This window comes from Camellia sinensis, chromosome 2, assembly GCF_055761805.1.
Source record: "Camellia sinensis isolate YWXY chromosome 2, ASM5576180v1, whole genome shotgun sequence".
NCBI lineage: Eukaryota > Viridiplantae > Streptophyta > Magnoliopsida > Ericales > Theaceae > Camellia > Camellia sinensis.
Genome location: NC_138962.1, coordinates 80,159,302 through 80,175,645, shown reverse-complemented (window position 1 = coordinate 80,175,645; position 16,344 = coordinate 80,159,302).

Here is a 16,344-nt window from a genome sequence, read left to right as displayed (position 1 = left end):
CATAGGCCCTCGCCCGGGGAAAACAATACTGTGGCCTACGTATATGATAAGACACCCGGTACCGGAGGTTTCATTATGGAACTTGATATGCTTGACCAAAGAGATATGTTAATGCTAATGGATATCCAACGCATGATTTGAATATTAATATGACTATGACTCCATTTTTTATACGAATATGCCTATGTTTTTATTTTGATAAGAGAATGGAAATCTAAATCTGTTACGGACATCATTCATGCAAAATCTTTACTTTGTTATTATTCACTGGGCTCCACCTCACTCTATTATTTATGTATGTAGGTGACCAAGTGTGTAACCAAGCTCAGAGTTGATGACTTGGAGTTTTGGGTTTTGTCAGCCAGCTTTTGTGCTTCCCGAGGAGGTTCCGAATGTTATGTAGTCATGTTTTGTGAACGTCTAAGACTTGTTTTCTTTTGGAAGTTGAACAACTTTCTGTTTATATGTATATTGGGCTGAGTTCCCTTTTTGGTTACATCTGTATTAAATGTGACATAGGACTACTATATTTATGACGTCACGTATATGTATATAAAGTTTAGAAATTTCTATTCCATATATGTCTACACAGCTCAATGGATTATTTATATTTTATATTTGCTTCCGCAGTCCCTTATCATGTGGTAATCTATTCAGAGGCCTTTGGTGATCCTAGGGTTATTGGCCTTGGACCCTCTTAACATTTTGGTAAATCCCACCTAAATATGTATTTAATTTTATAAATGTTTTGTATATCATATAATGGCCTCCCAAACTTAATTCAACATCTTCAAATTTTTTAAAAATCTCACTTTATTAACATTTGTTCTTCAAAAAGTTTCATAGAGTGACCCTTTAAAAAATTTCATATATATATATATATATAATGTTTTTTTTAAATTTTGCTAGATAAAAGAAATCGATTTCTTAAGTGGATTCCTATAACTTTTTTGATTCACTTATGAAGTTTTATGGACATAAGCACATTATATATATAATGTTTTTCTTATGTGGATTTCTTATGGACGTATTGGCTACACATTTTGTGTAAGCCAATTACAGTTCGACACGTGGCCGGATGAGGGCAATACATGAAGACAATTCAAATCTTCAATCGTAATCACACACGTGGCAGTTAGTATTGGTTATTGTAGATTTGTATGGCACCAGATTAGCAAATAGATGCAAAATGACGTGGCTTCAATAGTAACTCATATTGAAATTCAAAAATCAGGAGGGAAACCTAACTGCAGATATGACATAGTGGAGCTAGCTGTAAGGCAACATGATCAGCTATCATGGAGGGACGATTCGATGGTTAGAAATGCATTTCGACGGTTATCACTGAGAAGTATAAATAGTAGAAAGGCTCCAGAAAGAGGCCCTAGACTCAGATCCAAAAAACTAGTTTTATCTACTTTATTTTCCTTCTAGTTTTTACATTTCTTGTTCTTTACATTCCTGTACTTCAAATTTCTGCACTGCACTTCATTCATAGGAGTAGTTTCAAGTAGTTTGTTGCTGTAAACTTCTACGAGCCTGATTTGGATCTTTCTAAGTCTTCCATTTTACTTAATGAAATATTACAATTGTTTTTCATATTAATTGTTGTTTGCTTACTTCTCCTAAACAAAGCCACCAGTAAAAGTCTTCTTTATTGAGGTTGAAAGAACTAAAACACAATCGTCTGATAATTGGTTGGTAATTAATATTTTGTAAGGACTGATTGATCCTTACTGGCACGCTCAAAATTACAATAATAACCTTCGAAAACCAAAAAGCCAACATATATTTTTGGCACGCCTAGTGGGACTCATTAAAATGGCTAGACGTAGGAGACAATGAGAAAATGAATGCTTGGAAGAAGGTGTGGAATGAGAGGTAGAAATGCCTAATCCAGAGGAGAATGTGATAATACATCTTGTGGTACCTGTTTTATCAGAACCTATGGTCGAACAGACCAACACTTCAGAACAAGTACCACACATTCAAAATATTGGACGGGGCCAAGGAATTGGACTATTTACTGTTCCATCTACTCAGCCAACGAATCCATGGGGTGGCCTAGTAGATGCTATGGGACAACAGTTAATGAACACAATGGAAAGGTGGGCAACATCCTTCATGGATCGAATGAATACCCATCAACCAACAAACACAAGACATATGGAGGAAATTTCAAATGTCCCCCTAGCAAAGATTGGCTAGAGATAAACAGCCTATACAAAATAATGGACATTCTAATGGTCAAACTAGTAATCACAACTATGAAAGACCATCACCTCAGTCTTGGTATGAACCTCTTTCAACACCTATGACACATCAAAACGCCTCATTACTTAACGGTGAAGCCATGCAAATTGGTGGATCTGGCCCAACACAAGAAAATGGCATAAGGATGTTTCCAAATCCCATGTTCGAAGCCATACTTGGCACAAGGGGGTTCACTAATCCTTTGTTCGAATTCATACCCGGGGGGTTGGAAGGGTTCCCTACAATTGGAAGAGACACAACACCTGTTCCAGCACCTTTTGCAGGACAGGCTCAGAGAGGTTACCCATACCCTTAACAGCAGCCAGCACCACAGGGACAACCAGTCCCAAATGTGCCACTCTATGGACCAAGAGGACCTCAGGCACAAGGTTGTCCTCCAAATCCTGTGTTTGTTCCTCCAGTAATTGTTCAACAAGCACAAAATATGGTTCCTAGGGACCAAATTGCTGATTTTGTTAGAGAGATGTGTGGACTGATAGCTTGGGGGGTTCAAACTCCTGTGTACAGGAAACCATATCCAGAATGGGTAGACAGGGTACATGAATACCCAAGAGGATTTAGGATACCAGACTTTGCTCTTTTTTATGGGAATGGAAACCAGTCAACGGTGGAGCATATTACTAGGTTCACTGCTCAACGTGGTGAATTTACCAATAATGATTACATGAAGTTGAGACTGTTCTCAAATTCTCTAACTGGGGCTGCCTTTGTATGGTACATTAATCTTGCACCTGGCTCTATCCGAACTTGGTAACAGATGGAGGAGGCATTTCATGCCCAATTCTTCCAAATGGAGCCAGAAGTTTCTATGGCAGACTTGGTAATGTTGAGTCAAAGGCCTGATGAGAAAGTTGCTCAATTTATTGCCAGATTCAAAAGAGCACAAAACAAATGTAGGATTATCCTACCAGAGCCTGAGTTCGTGAGATTGGCTCAAAATGGTCTAGAGTTTAGGCTTCGAAAGAAGTTTGACTCAGCTGAGTTTAGAGACTTAGTGGAACTGACCTATAAGGTGTCTAGGTATGAAACATTACTAGAAGAAGAACAAGATCAAAGTAATGCATCATACAAGACGTACTATAGAGATCCTAATTATGAGATTGATGCAGCAGAGATTGAAGGGAAAGAACCTGTGATCTGTGAAGCATTAATTCATAAAGACACAACAATAGGCCAGCAGTTTAAAAAGAAAGACCTTAATAGGAAATACTCTTTCAATTTAACAAAGGTAGATGACATTTTTGATCATTTGCTTGCGGCAAACTTTCTGAAGTTACCAAAAAGAGTTAAAATTCTGTCTCCAGAGGAACTTAAAGGAAAAATGTATTGTAAATGGCATAATTCTTGGTCTCATCCACTAAAAACTGTATTGTTTTTCGGGACAAGATCTAAGAGCAGATTCGAAAGGGGAGTTTAAAATTCCCAGCTAAAGCAAAAAAGGCCATGGGGATTGACACTAATCCATTCCCAGAAATTGGAGAAGTGGCAGCCAATGTTATTGTGCCAGACTTCCAGAACTTGTCCTTGAAACAATTGGAAGAGGTCAATGTGCAAATGCATGTTGCCAGCCAGACTACTGTTAAGAAAGTTCTTAGAAGTTTACCAACTGTTGGACAAGGTTTTGCAGACTAGAGGGAAGACTCTGATGAAGATGCACTGGATGATAATTCTTTAGAGGCAGCTGTCATGCAAAGAATGTGTCCCAAATGTAGGTTGAGCTACAAGTGGTTGAAAGGGCTTCCGATTGATGGCAAGCAATATTACAAGGATGTGCAGAGGTGTCCTAAACCAACCAGTGCTTATAACAAAAGGCCATATCTAACTGGTATTAGGCAGCATATTTTAATGGCTGAGCCAATAGACACTAGAATGCACTCCAAGGGCAAGAGACCTCTACATGAATCCAGACCACCTAACTATTATAGAATGGAGGGCAATCATCTTGAAAGGAGACCCGAAAGGGGTTCAAGTTATGGGATCAAAACCAGAGATTGGTCCCCTAGACTAGCCTCACACAAAAGGAAAAGTGGCCACTTTCATGAAAGGATGGAATTAGGCCCAAAACAGGTAGTCAGGGCCAGGCAGTGGCCTTCACAGCCAGTCTCGAAGCTGGCTTCGAAGGAATAAGAGACAGTTCAACAACTGGCCTAGTGGGTTCATGGGTACCTGGAGTTCCAGATTGGTTTGTCATGCAGAACAAACCTAGAGAAATGTCTACCCAAAGAAATGTTGTTGGAGACCAAGGTAGGATGGTTAAGCCTCCTTTGGTGGCTCTAAATAATTAGGGCTTACTTAAGCATCCAAAAACAAAGGAACCAAATATGGTCCCAGTGATTTCTAGGTCCCAAAGGAGGAAGATCTGGCGAAGGTACACTCAGTACCAGAAGGATCTGAAAGAAAGTGGAGAAAGCTCTTTATTGGTCCAGCCAAAGGGCCAGGCAGAAGGAGAAAAAAGTTCAAAGTTAGATCGTAATCCAAAATCGACTCCTCAAGACAAAAGGAGTTGCAGCAGAGAGCAATTGGCCAAAGTTCATTTCGAATTGAAGGCCAAAGAAAGATCCAATTTGGCAGGATTGAAAAAAGCTTTGATGGAAAGTGATAGTGAGATAGATGGAGAAGTTGGCATAGACCAAAGGAAGGAGATGGTTGAGGAAGAAATATTTGAAGCCTTCGTGGCTGAACAGACATTTTTGGTTGAAAAACCAGCAGAAATAGACCATTCGAAGAAAGTTGTTAGTACTGAAGTGCCAAAATGCAGCATGGAAGATGTTTCTGATGTAATTGAGCAAGTTGGTCAGGAAGAGAAGGAGGTACAACCAGTCGTCCAATTTGGCTTGTTTCCTCCAGTATCAGTGAATATGGTACACATACTACCACAGGAATTCCAAGCTAAAGATGAAAACTAAGAAGGTCAGGAGATTGTCCCAATCCCAGTTTCTAGTGAAGACTCACAAGTGAGTATGGTGCAAGATGAATCCGAAGTGGCCATACCAATGGAAACTGGAGATGAGAGTGAGGAAGAGGTGAGTATTAACCTCTCATACCTTTTTGAGTATCCCACGACATCCATGACACAACATGTCAAACCCTTGTATATCAAGGCCTTCTTCGGTGGGATACAGATGAACCGGGTATTGGTGGATAATGGGGCAACAGTAAACCTGTTTCCGAAATCTTCTTTGAAGAAACTAGGAAAGAGGAACCCCAAACTAATCCCAACCAGCACAACTATTGCTGGTTTTGCTGGAGACAAACAGATGGCTCAAGGCATTTTGCCCATCAACCTGAGTGTGGGAACCAGGGACTGCATGACGGCATTCTTCGTTATCGACAGCAATGCTAAGTATAATGCTCTACTTGGTAGGGATTGGATTCACACCAACAAATGTGTGCCTTCCTCTCTACATCAGAAGATCATTATGGCCTTGTGCAATAGAGAGACAGAGGAGATTAACACAGACCCTCAACCCTTCGTAGCTTGTGCAGATTTTGCAGATGCCAAATTGTATACTGAATGAGTGGTACCACTCAGTGTACTAAGAAAACCTAATGGATCAGCCAAAGTGACGACTGATGAGGAATTAGCACAGCGGAAGCACTTAGTCTAAGAAAGTGCTAATGAAGAGTTTGTCGCCGAAGATGACAATGATGCCTGGTTGTAGGCAAAAAGATGAAACCCAGGAGGCCAGATCTTTGGCTTTAGTTAAGTTCTCAGTATTGGACATAAAATTAATAGTCTAGAAGGTGCAAGAGCAAGAGAAAGAGGCCATGGTAATTACGCAGGAGTAGCAACAGGTCAGGGTTTTGGCCTTAGATAAATACTGTGCGTTGGACATTGAAACAAAAGTCCAGGAGATATAGGAAAAAGAAGCCTTATGGACAGACTTTGTCAATAAAGAGGAGGGCAAAGAGATTGAATCAAAGAAACTGGGAGCAGGACAAAGCAAGGAGATTGCTTTGAAGATAGAACAAATAAAAAAAAAAACATCAATGAGTCCTCAGATGTAAGACCCTTTGAAAGAAGTGAACTCAGGAGAAGGTTTTATACAACAACCCACTTGTATAAGTGTCTGGTTAAATGCTTTTGACAGGGACCAGTTGTTAATGGTCTTGAAGAAATATAAAAATTGTTTTGCATGGTCCTATAATGAACTACCAGGATTGGATAGGTCATTAGTAGAACATAGGCTCCCTATGAGGCCTAATTTTAGGCTATACAAGCAAAAACCAAGAAGGATGAGCCCTGAAGTGATTCAGAAGGTCAAGGAAGAAATCCTTAGGCTCCTCAAGGTAGGCTTTATTAGGACAGCGAGGTATGTTGAATGGCTATCCAATATTGTGCCTGTAGTTAAGAAGAGTGTTAAAATGAGGGTATGTATCGATTTCAGAAATCTGAATTTAGCAACTCTAAAAGATGAGTATCCTATGCCCATAGTAGATTTATTGGTAGACAGTTCAGCAGGGCATCAAATTTTATCAATGATGGATGGGCACTCTGGTTATAACTAAATCTACATTGCAGAAGAGGATATTCACAAGACAGCATTCAGATGCCCTAGGAACATTGGCACATTTGAATGGGTTAAAATGCCATTTGGCTTGAAGAATGCTGGGGCTACATATCAAAGGGCTATGAACACTATCTTTCATGATCTCACTGGAGGATATTTAGAGTGTTACATCGATGATATTGTAGTAAAGTCTTAATCCATGGAGGAACATTTGTTTTACTTGGAAACAACTTTTGAAAGAATGAGAAAGTTCAAGTTGAAACTTAATCCTCTCAAATGTGCTTTTGGCGTATCAGCTGGAAACTTCTTGGGCTATGTAGTACACAAGAAGGGAATACAGATTGATCAGAACAAAGCCAAAGCTATCATTGAAGCCAGATCTCCATCAGGTAAGAAAGAACTACAAAAATTCCTTGGACAGGTTAATTTTCTTCGAAGATTTATTTCTAACACTACAGGGAAAACTAAAGTATTTTCTTCTTTATTAAGGTTGAAAGATGAAGAGGAGTTTGTGTGGACAGCAGAGCATCAAACTACTTTCGAAGGAATCAAAGCCTACTTGGCCAAACCTCCAGTGCTGATGCCACAAACGGGTGATTAGCCCTTGAAGTTGTATATTGCTGCAGCAGAAGATTCACTAGGAGTTTTCCTAGCCCAAGACAATGAAGAAGACAAAGAGCAAGTAGTTTATTACCTTAGTAAGTTTCTAAATTCTTGTGAATGTAAATATTCTGTTGTAGAAAAGCTGTGCCTTGCGTTGTATTTTGCTGCAATGAAATTAAGATACTGTCTTTTGCCTACAACTGTCTTGGTAATTGCAACCATAGATTTGGTTAAATATATGTTATCTAGACCTATGTTGAGAGAAAGAATTGGCAAATGAATACTAGCTTTATCAGAATTTCATCAAGAATATGTTGCCTAAAAGGCAGTAAAAGGACAAGTTTTAGCTAACTTCTTGGCAGACCATCCATGTCAAATAGAAAGCCAAGAGTTAATAGAACTTGGTATGGTTAGTGTTGAACCATGGCAAATATGGTTCGATGGATCAAAAGCCAATGGTCTAACTGGAATTGGTATGGTGATTAAGTCACCACTAGGGGTAGAAACCACACATGGTTTCAGAGTGGATGAAATTACTTGTTCCAATAATCAAGCTGAATATGAAGCTTTAATAATGGGACTCGAAATACTTATTGGATTACTAGCTCATGCAGTTGATATATTTAGAGATTTCCAATTGGTGGTTAACCAGGTGAAAGGGATTTTCAAATGTCAAAGTGTAAGTATGTTGCCATACTATGTTGTTGCATTACATTTGCTTTCTCAGTTTCAGATAGCAAATGTAACTTATGTCCCAAGATTCTTGAATAATAAAGCTAATGATGTGGCTCAAGAAGCTTCGAATTTCAAGAGAAGGGATAACACTCAAAGGAACATAAGCTAAACAACATTTTAAAAAGCAATACCACCTTTAAATAAAAGGAATATGGTCTCAGAGGTCAATCATAATGACTTACAAGAACAAGATTGGAGGCATCCAATAATGCAGCATTTGACTGGCCCATCTTCGAAAGCCAGCAGAAAAGTCAAATTGCAATCCATGCAATACATAATGTAAGGTAATGCTCTCTACAAAAGAGGGACAAATGGGTTGTTATTGGAATGTTTAAGTCCAAAGAAAGCATTGACAGCTATGGCTGAGGTTCATGAAGACATTTGTGGTGCTCATCAGTCTGGTGTAAAGATGAGGTGGCTGCTTCGAAGATATTCCTATTATTGGCCAACTATCCTTAAGGACTGCATAGAATATGCTAGAGGTTGCCAGGCATGCCAGAAGCATGGCGCAATAAGGCATGTACCCATAACTAATCTGCATGCGGTTGTGAAGCCTTGGCCATTTAGAGGATGGACTATGGATATGATAGGGAAAATACACTCACCCTCTTCGAAGCATCATTGTTTCATCTTAGTGGCCACAGATTACTTCACTAAGTGGGTCAAAGCTAAGCTATATAAGGCTGTAGACTAGATCGAAGTTATTGGATTCATTAAAGATCTGATCCATAGGTTGGCATCCCACAGACTATAATTGTTGATAATGGAATTGTATTTGATGGGAAAATGGTAAAGTCTTCTGTGGCAGAGTTTGGAATTAGCCTTGTTAATTCTACTCCCTATTATGCACAAGCCAAAGGTCAGGCAGAGTCATCCAATAAATCCTTGAAGAAAGGAATACAGAAAGTTGTGGAATACAATCCCAAGGATTGGCATAATTTACTGTTGGATGTATTATGGACTTATAAGACCTCTCCAAGATCAAGTACAGGGATCACTCCTTATGCTTTAGTATATGGGCATGATGCAGTGCTACTTGTGGAAATCAATGTTAACTTCTTGAGGGTGAGGTGCCAAGATCAGTTAAATCTTGAGCAGTACCATCAGAGTATGTGCTTAGAATTAGAAAGTATAAATAAAGCTAGAATTCTGGCATTAAATAGCATTCTTTTCCAAAAGAAGAAAGCAGCCAAGAACTATAATAAGAAGGTCAAGTACATTAGCTTTGATGAAGGTGATTTGGTATGGAAGACAATACTCCCAAGTAGAATTAAAAGTCACAAGTTTGGCAAATGGTCACCTAACTGGGAAGGACCATATCAAGTTCATAGAGTCTTGCCTTTGGGAGCATATCATTTGAAAAATTTGAATGGATATGTACATCCCAAGAAGATTAATGGCAGATATTTGAAACCTTATTATCTAACTATATGGGAAACACAAGGAATAGAATAAGTGCTAAATAAAAGGAGCATGAAAACACTCAAAGAATATAAATAAGGATTTTATTTCATAATGAGTTGAATACATGTAGTCATAGATTGGCCCAAAAGTCAGTACAATGTTTCAATTGTTTCTTTACAATTGACTCTCTACTCTTAAGAGATGGGAACAGCTGAATGGCCGTAGCCATCTCCTGCTTTCGATCAGCCAGTCCTTGATTAATGATCTGTAACTTGGTGGCAGTTCAATCTAAAGTTTGGTTGACTGCTGATAACTCCTCTTCAAGTTGAGCTTTCTTCTCCAATAGTTGAGCTTGAAATTGGGAGACAGAGGAATGTTGTTTCTTCAGTTCTGACACTTCAGCATGTATTTTAGAAAAAAAACTCTGGTCTTTCAGCAATTTCTCCTCTGCAGCCTTGGCAACATGGCAGATGTTGATGTAAAAATCAATGGTAGCTTCTGCCTGAGATAAATGACTTGAAACAACCATGTTGGATTGCTCCAAAATCTTGCAGCACTGGAGGAAGCCATTCTTGATTATAGGCCTTTGTAAGGCTTCGAAAGGAATCCTTGAGAAGGATGTTAGCAACTCCAAACAGCTGTCCAAGTCTATTGAAGGCAAGGAAGTCCTACCACTGGAGGAAGAGCTCTCAAAAATTTATAGTAGAGAGTTAACTAGAACTAACGACTCAGTTTTATTGCTAGCTGTTAGACTGGTGGAAGGTATGTCAAAGATACTAGCTAGCCTAGCTTCGAAGATGTCCACTTCATCTGTTGACATGGAGGGTACAGAAAGAACTCTGGTAGAAGGAAGAAGTGGTTGCATATGAATAGGAGAAGAAAGTGAAGTATCCCTAGCAGTCTCCATGGTTTTGGTTACTAGTAGGTCAAGAGAAGAGGGACTTGAGCTAGGTAGAGATAATGAACAAAGAAGTGGTGAGCCACTAGTGTTTTCTCTACGGGAATCAGTTATCACTGGAGATGAAGTAATAGGTGAAGTAATAGCTGGAATTTCCTTAGAAGGGGAAGGAGCAGCAAGGCTTGAAGGACGAATAAATTTTGTAGAGTTGACGGATAAAAAAGGAAAATATGAAGTTAAGCCAAAAGATAAGGATGCAGGAATGCTTGGCTTCAAGAAAGGTATGGAAAATGTAGGACTAGGAAGTGGGAGTATTATTTTAATTGGCTCTACATTTTAAGGTTGTTCAACTTTAGATGAAACCGAAGGAGTCCTTATTGAAGGAGAGGGCAGAATAATTATTGCTGCAAAAGAAGAAATACAAGGTGATGTTAAGTCTCAGTATCAAAATTTGAGAAATAAGAATAGAGGCATGAAGAGAATTACTGCTGTCAGAAGTAGTGGCTATGGTCGGAGAGCTGAGGAGAGTATAATGTCCAGTAGTTTGTTATTTTCTTGCAACTTCTCTTTGGAGTGCATTAGCAGCTGCAGCTTCATCTCCATCTCTAAGCATTTGCTGTTGCCTCCTCTTCTCAGCCCTTTGAAACACAATAAGCTCTTTGGAATACTCTGCTTCCACTGCTTTAGCAGATGCTTCATGAATGGGATCTCCGGTGAAATCAGACAGAGAGACAGTCATTTTCTTCATTCTCTTCAAGGGTATCTCTTGCTCTTTTTCTGTCTCTTCTTGTTCTACTTCTGATTCTCCTATACGAATCTCAGGTACTTCTTCTTCAAAGTCAAGTAAGAGCTTTCTTTTCTTCTGTTGCTATTTTCTCTTCAGAAGGTTTAAAGCTTGGACTTTTTGGGGAGAATCTCCCTGTGAGGCACCTGCACCACCTATACCAAAGGAAGAGCTATTAGTAAGGACAAGAGCATTATAAAGGAGGAGAAAAGAAAAGAAACAGGGGTACATACTTTTCTTCGAAGCAACTCAGGTAACTCTAGAAGGAGTTGAGACTGTAGGAACAGACTTTGTGGTGACAGGCGCAGGAATTGAAGTGGCAAGAGCAGTGGAAGAGGTAATAACTCCAACCCCTTTGGACTTGGCTTGAGGTACATCCAGTACCTTTAACAGATCTTGAGGAGGAATGTGATGACCCTCATTCTTGTCTTGATCATATTCATGTGCATCTGCATGATTTTGTTTTGTTATGCTTGCATTTGTAGATTTTGACTTGTTTTGCCTAAAGTAAAGGTCCCTGTCTTGATTTGTGCTTATGTGATTTGCTTGAGTATTGCTTGTATGCTTTGTTCCTTGTTTGGTGTGTGTAGCCTAGGTCACACTCTTGAACCTCTTGCACCTAGGACTATCTTGGAACCACTTTGGTTGACCACCACCTTCACCTTGACATATTGGCTGAGATGTCATCATCTAGGCCGAGTTGTGCATCACCTAGGCCAAGATGTGTATCATCTAGGCTGAGATGTTATCATCTAGGCATTCCTTGCACCTAGTGATCTTGTTCTTGGACTGGTATGACCTAGACCAAGGTGTGGCACAGCTAGGCCAAGTGTTATCCTAGCCGAGATCATTGAGACCTTACTTGTCGAAGCCTATGTCTTGATCTGAGGTCATTGCCTTATCAGAGTGCCCTTGTCACCTTGCTTGTTATACACACTTTGTCATACTCTTGTCTTGTCATTCTGTCACCTTTTCGAGGAGATCCAATTCGGCGTTGCCACGTGTCCCAGCAGAGGGTTAAGTCAAGTATTACCTGAGGACCCATATCATTTTGTGTCATACTTTTTGCATTGTAGAGTGAGAAGCTCTAGGAAGAAGAAGAGAAGTTTAAAAGTGAGAGAGCTAGATCCCAAGCTTGATCTTTAGAGTTTGAATCGTTAGATCCGTGTTTTGAGGTTAGATTCTTGATCTACTCTTGTCGTTCTTTATGTTTATTTGATCACATTGCATGATCCAGCATGATTCATGAGCCATGCATTGATTTAAAGTTTGGTTTTAGAAAGAGAAAATGATGTTCATGTGTTCTTGAAGAAAAGCCTTGTTTTGATCCGAAAGTTTATACCAAGATCCATATTTTTGTGTTTGTTTTCATGGAATCTTCAAGTATGGGTACCCAGGTCCATGTTTTTGAACTCATGCCATGAAATCTCAGATTTTGTAATAACAAGTTATGATTTTAGCATTCATGTTCTTCGTGTTCTTCATGTTCTTCAAAGGAAACCCAGATTTTCTAGACTTCATTTCCCTAAATGTGGTCACCGGGACCACACCTCGATCAAGAGGTGTGGGACCTCGGCTAAGACCTGGTTGGTACCCAGCATGTTTTCCCGAGATAAGAATCAGTGTTTTAACTCCCCAGCACATGTTTTGCTTTATCTTGACTTAGTTTTGAAAGAAATGCTGAGATCATCTACACTCATGTAAAGCTTGTTTTGAAAGTGCATTTCATAACCATCTTTGAGCATTCCTTATTTTCTTCTTGAAATGCATTCAGTGGACCTTGCCATGTATTTGTAGGTCTTGGATTCTTGCCTTAAGCCCTACACCCGAAGAGCTATGTGAGTGGTATTTTTAATAAAGCTATGTTCAAATGTTTTGATAAAAGCTTTGCTTGTTTCGTTTTGGAAAAATGTTTATTCAAGTATGAATGATTATTCCTAGTTTTGTATCAAGTACTATCTTGTTTTGATGACGTTCTTGGAAAATCCTTAGTGCTAGGGGACTATAATGCAACTAGTGCCCTTGTTTGAGATATCTCCCTTGTCACCGACGGTCTTGTACGGGTGGGTTTGTCTAATCGATTCCGGGTCGATTATTCCCTTGTTTTGTCAGGAATGTCATCCCTTGTATTATATTGATGCTAGTAAGCATCCCTTGAAGTTTTGAAAGACTTGATAGATGAACTTGGTTCATTCCTTGATTTTGTAGAAGATATGCTATGTATTGTTTTGATAAAGATCTCGAATATCATTCATTTAAACCTTTATTATTAATATCATTCATTGAGTATACAAGCTCACTCTTTCCTTATATATATGTAGGTGACGAGCAAGAAGGCGGTGACGCCTAGATGTTATTTGTGAGTTGTTTTAGATTCATGTTTTGCTAGCATCTTGACGATTATGCTTCTTAGCTTTGTAACTCATTTCTTTTGTATATGTCGGCTTGAGAAGCCTTTTGATCAAGATGTAACATGTACTTATTTTATCAAAGTTGTAAACCATGTCATGATGTATGTCATTTCATTTGATTTATGCACAGCTCTTATGGACTATTTAGATTTAAATTTATTGCTTCCGCACATGTAAGCCCCATATGTATACTCTGATTGTGTGTGACTTTGCAAGTTGGCCTTTGGTAATCTCGGATTACTGGCCATCATGGCACCATTCTACTAGGGACGGAATGGGGTCGTGACAAGGAATGGCCAAATGTACCTTCATATTGGTCATCCACCAGTTCTGGCATCTTTTCAATATGTTGCCTTGAGGTATGAAGGGTAAGTACTCAAAGCCAACGAAATCCTGGATGAATTTGGAAGTTGCTTCTTCTAATCTAGATCTTCGAACCTTCAGATCCCTGCTAGTAAGGCTTAAATTGGTCTGGCTGCAGAGAGGTATAGGGACCCCTTGTGAGAAGCCAAATTGCCTAGCGAATTGGGCAGGACAATAGGGCTCAGCAATGCATTTGTAAGCTCTGGGGTTCATAGTCCCAATGAATAATTCTCTGAGAATCAGAATAGAGGCCCACATGTTTTTGTGTTCGGGTGTAGAGCAAGAACTATCACTCAAAAAGGTCCTCAACCGGGATGGGCCAATGTTAGCAGGTTCGAAGGGACGAAAGCTGTGAGAAGAGGGGGAAACTAGGAGTTGGTGGAAGAAAGAAAAATAAAAAGCAAAGTTGGAAGGATAGAGTGAAACATTGGCTAACTTCATGCCATGGGTAGTAGGGTTTGGCTCCAAAAACTTTAGGCATTTAGATTGTAACTCGGTAAAATATGCAAAATGCCAAAGTTGAAGTATCCAAAATGGACCCCCCTGATTGGCATCCAAGGTTTTTCACAAAAAAGGGGAACAAGCTCTATAGACATGACCTAGAACGTATGGAGCTAAGGCTACCTTTCTCTGTAAGACAAGGGCTTTGGCAAGAGAAGCAAATTCAGGCATGATTCTCTGAGAAGAGGTACAGAAGAGGAACTTGCAAAACCAATATAGTATAAAAGAAAAGAATTCCCTATCAGTCATAGGGCCCTGTCTTTTATTCTCAGCCTTGACAAAGTCACTATAGGATGAGTTAAAAGAGGGGAGGGAAAAAGGAGTTTTGAGGTTAGGATAATCTGGACCAATGGGGGTACCAGTAGGGGATAATCCTAATAGATGACAGATGTCAAGAACAGTAGGAGCCATCATCCCACATCTAAATTAAAAGAAATTAAAAGTAGAATTCCAAAAGCAAAGGCAGCAGGTATTAAAAAAGGGTTTTCCAAAATGGTGAAATTGGATAATTAGAGGGCGTCAAAGAGGCAGAGCTCCGGAAGATCCAGAGTCTTATTAGGAACGACCCGATCATACCATTCCTCCCACTCTCGTCTCACCGTGGATCAGCAGCGATGGGGGCGGTTCATCCTCTAGTTTCCCCAGTCAAGACCACCTTCGTAAAGGAGACAATGATCTTCTAGACGTGGATACAGAGCTGGAAGCTCAGTAGGAATCTCCTTGAAGATGGGCCCAAGCACATATTCTTACTGCTCAAGACGACGAGGGATAAGGATGCGTCCGTCAATGGCATTTTTCCCACCAGCCTTGTACTTCAAACACTCTTCATCAATGATCCTTTTCAAGGCTACAGATGGACTCGCACGCTCCACAACTGGTGCTTTCAAGGAATAAGAAGCCATTGATAGAGAGTTTGTTCAGAAGACAAAGTTGGGAAAGAGAGTAAAAGGAAAAAGAAAGCCAACAGAAGATGAAAGGTTTGTGTTAGGCAAACGAGTGAATTCAAAGCACGAAATAAAAAGGGTTTTAAACCTTTGTGTCTGAAAATATACCCAATCGTGGGATTCATAAAAAAGTACTAAAGGTACGGATGCGAAAGTTTCCTTCAATATTGATAGTTATAGAGGGAAACATATCTCAAATACTGATGTCAGCTGCGAAATAAAATATTTGGCTTCGAAGCCAAGTTTGGTGCCAAAATCAAATGACAAATGGCTTCGAAAGCGGAAAGTCGACTTCGAAGCACATTCCACGCTTAAAGGTGCAAGAATGCTCAGGTATTTGTTTACTTCAAAAGGATTAAAGACCTGTTTTTAGGTTTCTAAATAAGAGTAAAATCATTCGAAACAAAACTTGAAATACCTTACGGTTAGAAATTGTTTGTTCTAAGTTTCAAAGCAATAGTTGGTTTGATAGTATACAAAAGAAATCACTTTTTTCGAATGAAACAATGCAGTCCTTAAAGAGGTTTCTATATTTTGAAAAATATAGATTGTTTGTTCGAAACAAAATTAATTGATTTGAAAATCCTTGTTTGTATTAACCATATTTTGGGGAATTGGATATGATCAAATCAAGTTTCGAAGGGCAAAATTGTTGAGTACGAAGCTCTAATTCTGAAAGGAAACCAGCAAAAGTTGTCAATTACACTCTATAAGTTGGAAAAGTTCAAATTGGGTTTTCAGTATTTCATTGGGTATGATCAAATCGAGATTTGAATGATGAAATCGTTGAATTAGAAGCCCTAAGTTTGTTTGTTTTTAACAAATGGGGTAAAATCAGACCATGCCAAATAAATGGAAAACATCTTAGCTTTATTAAGACAAAAGCAATTACATCAGAAGCCTTCTTTGGCTACAT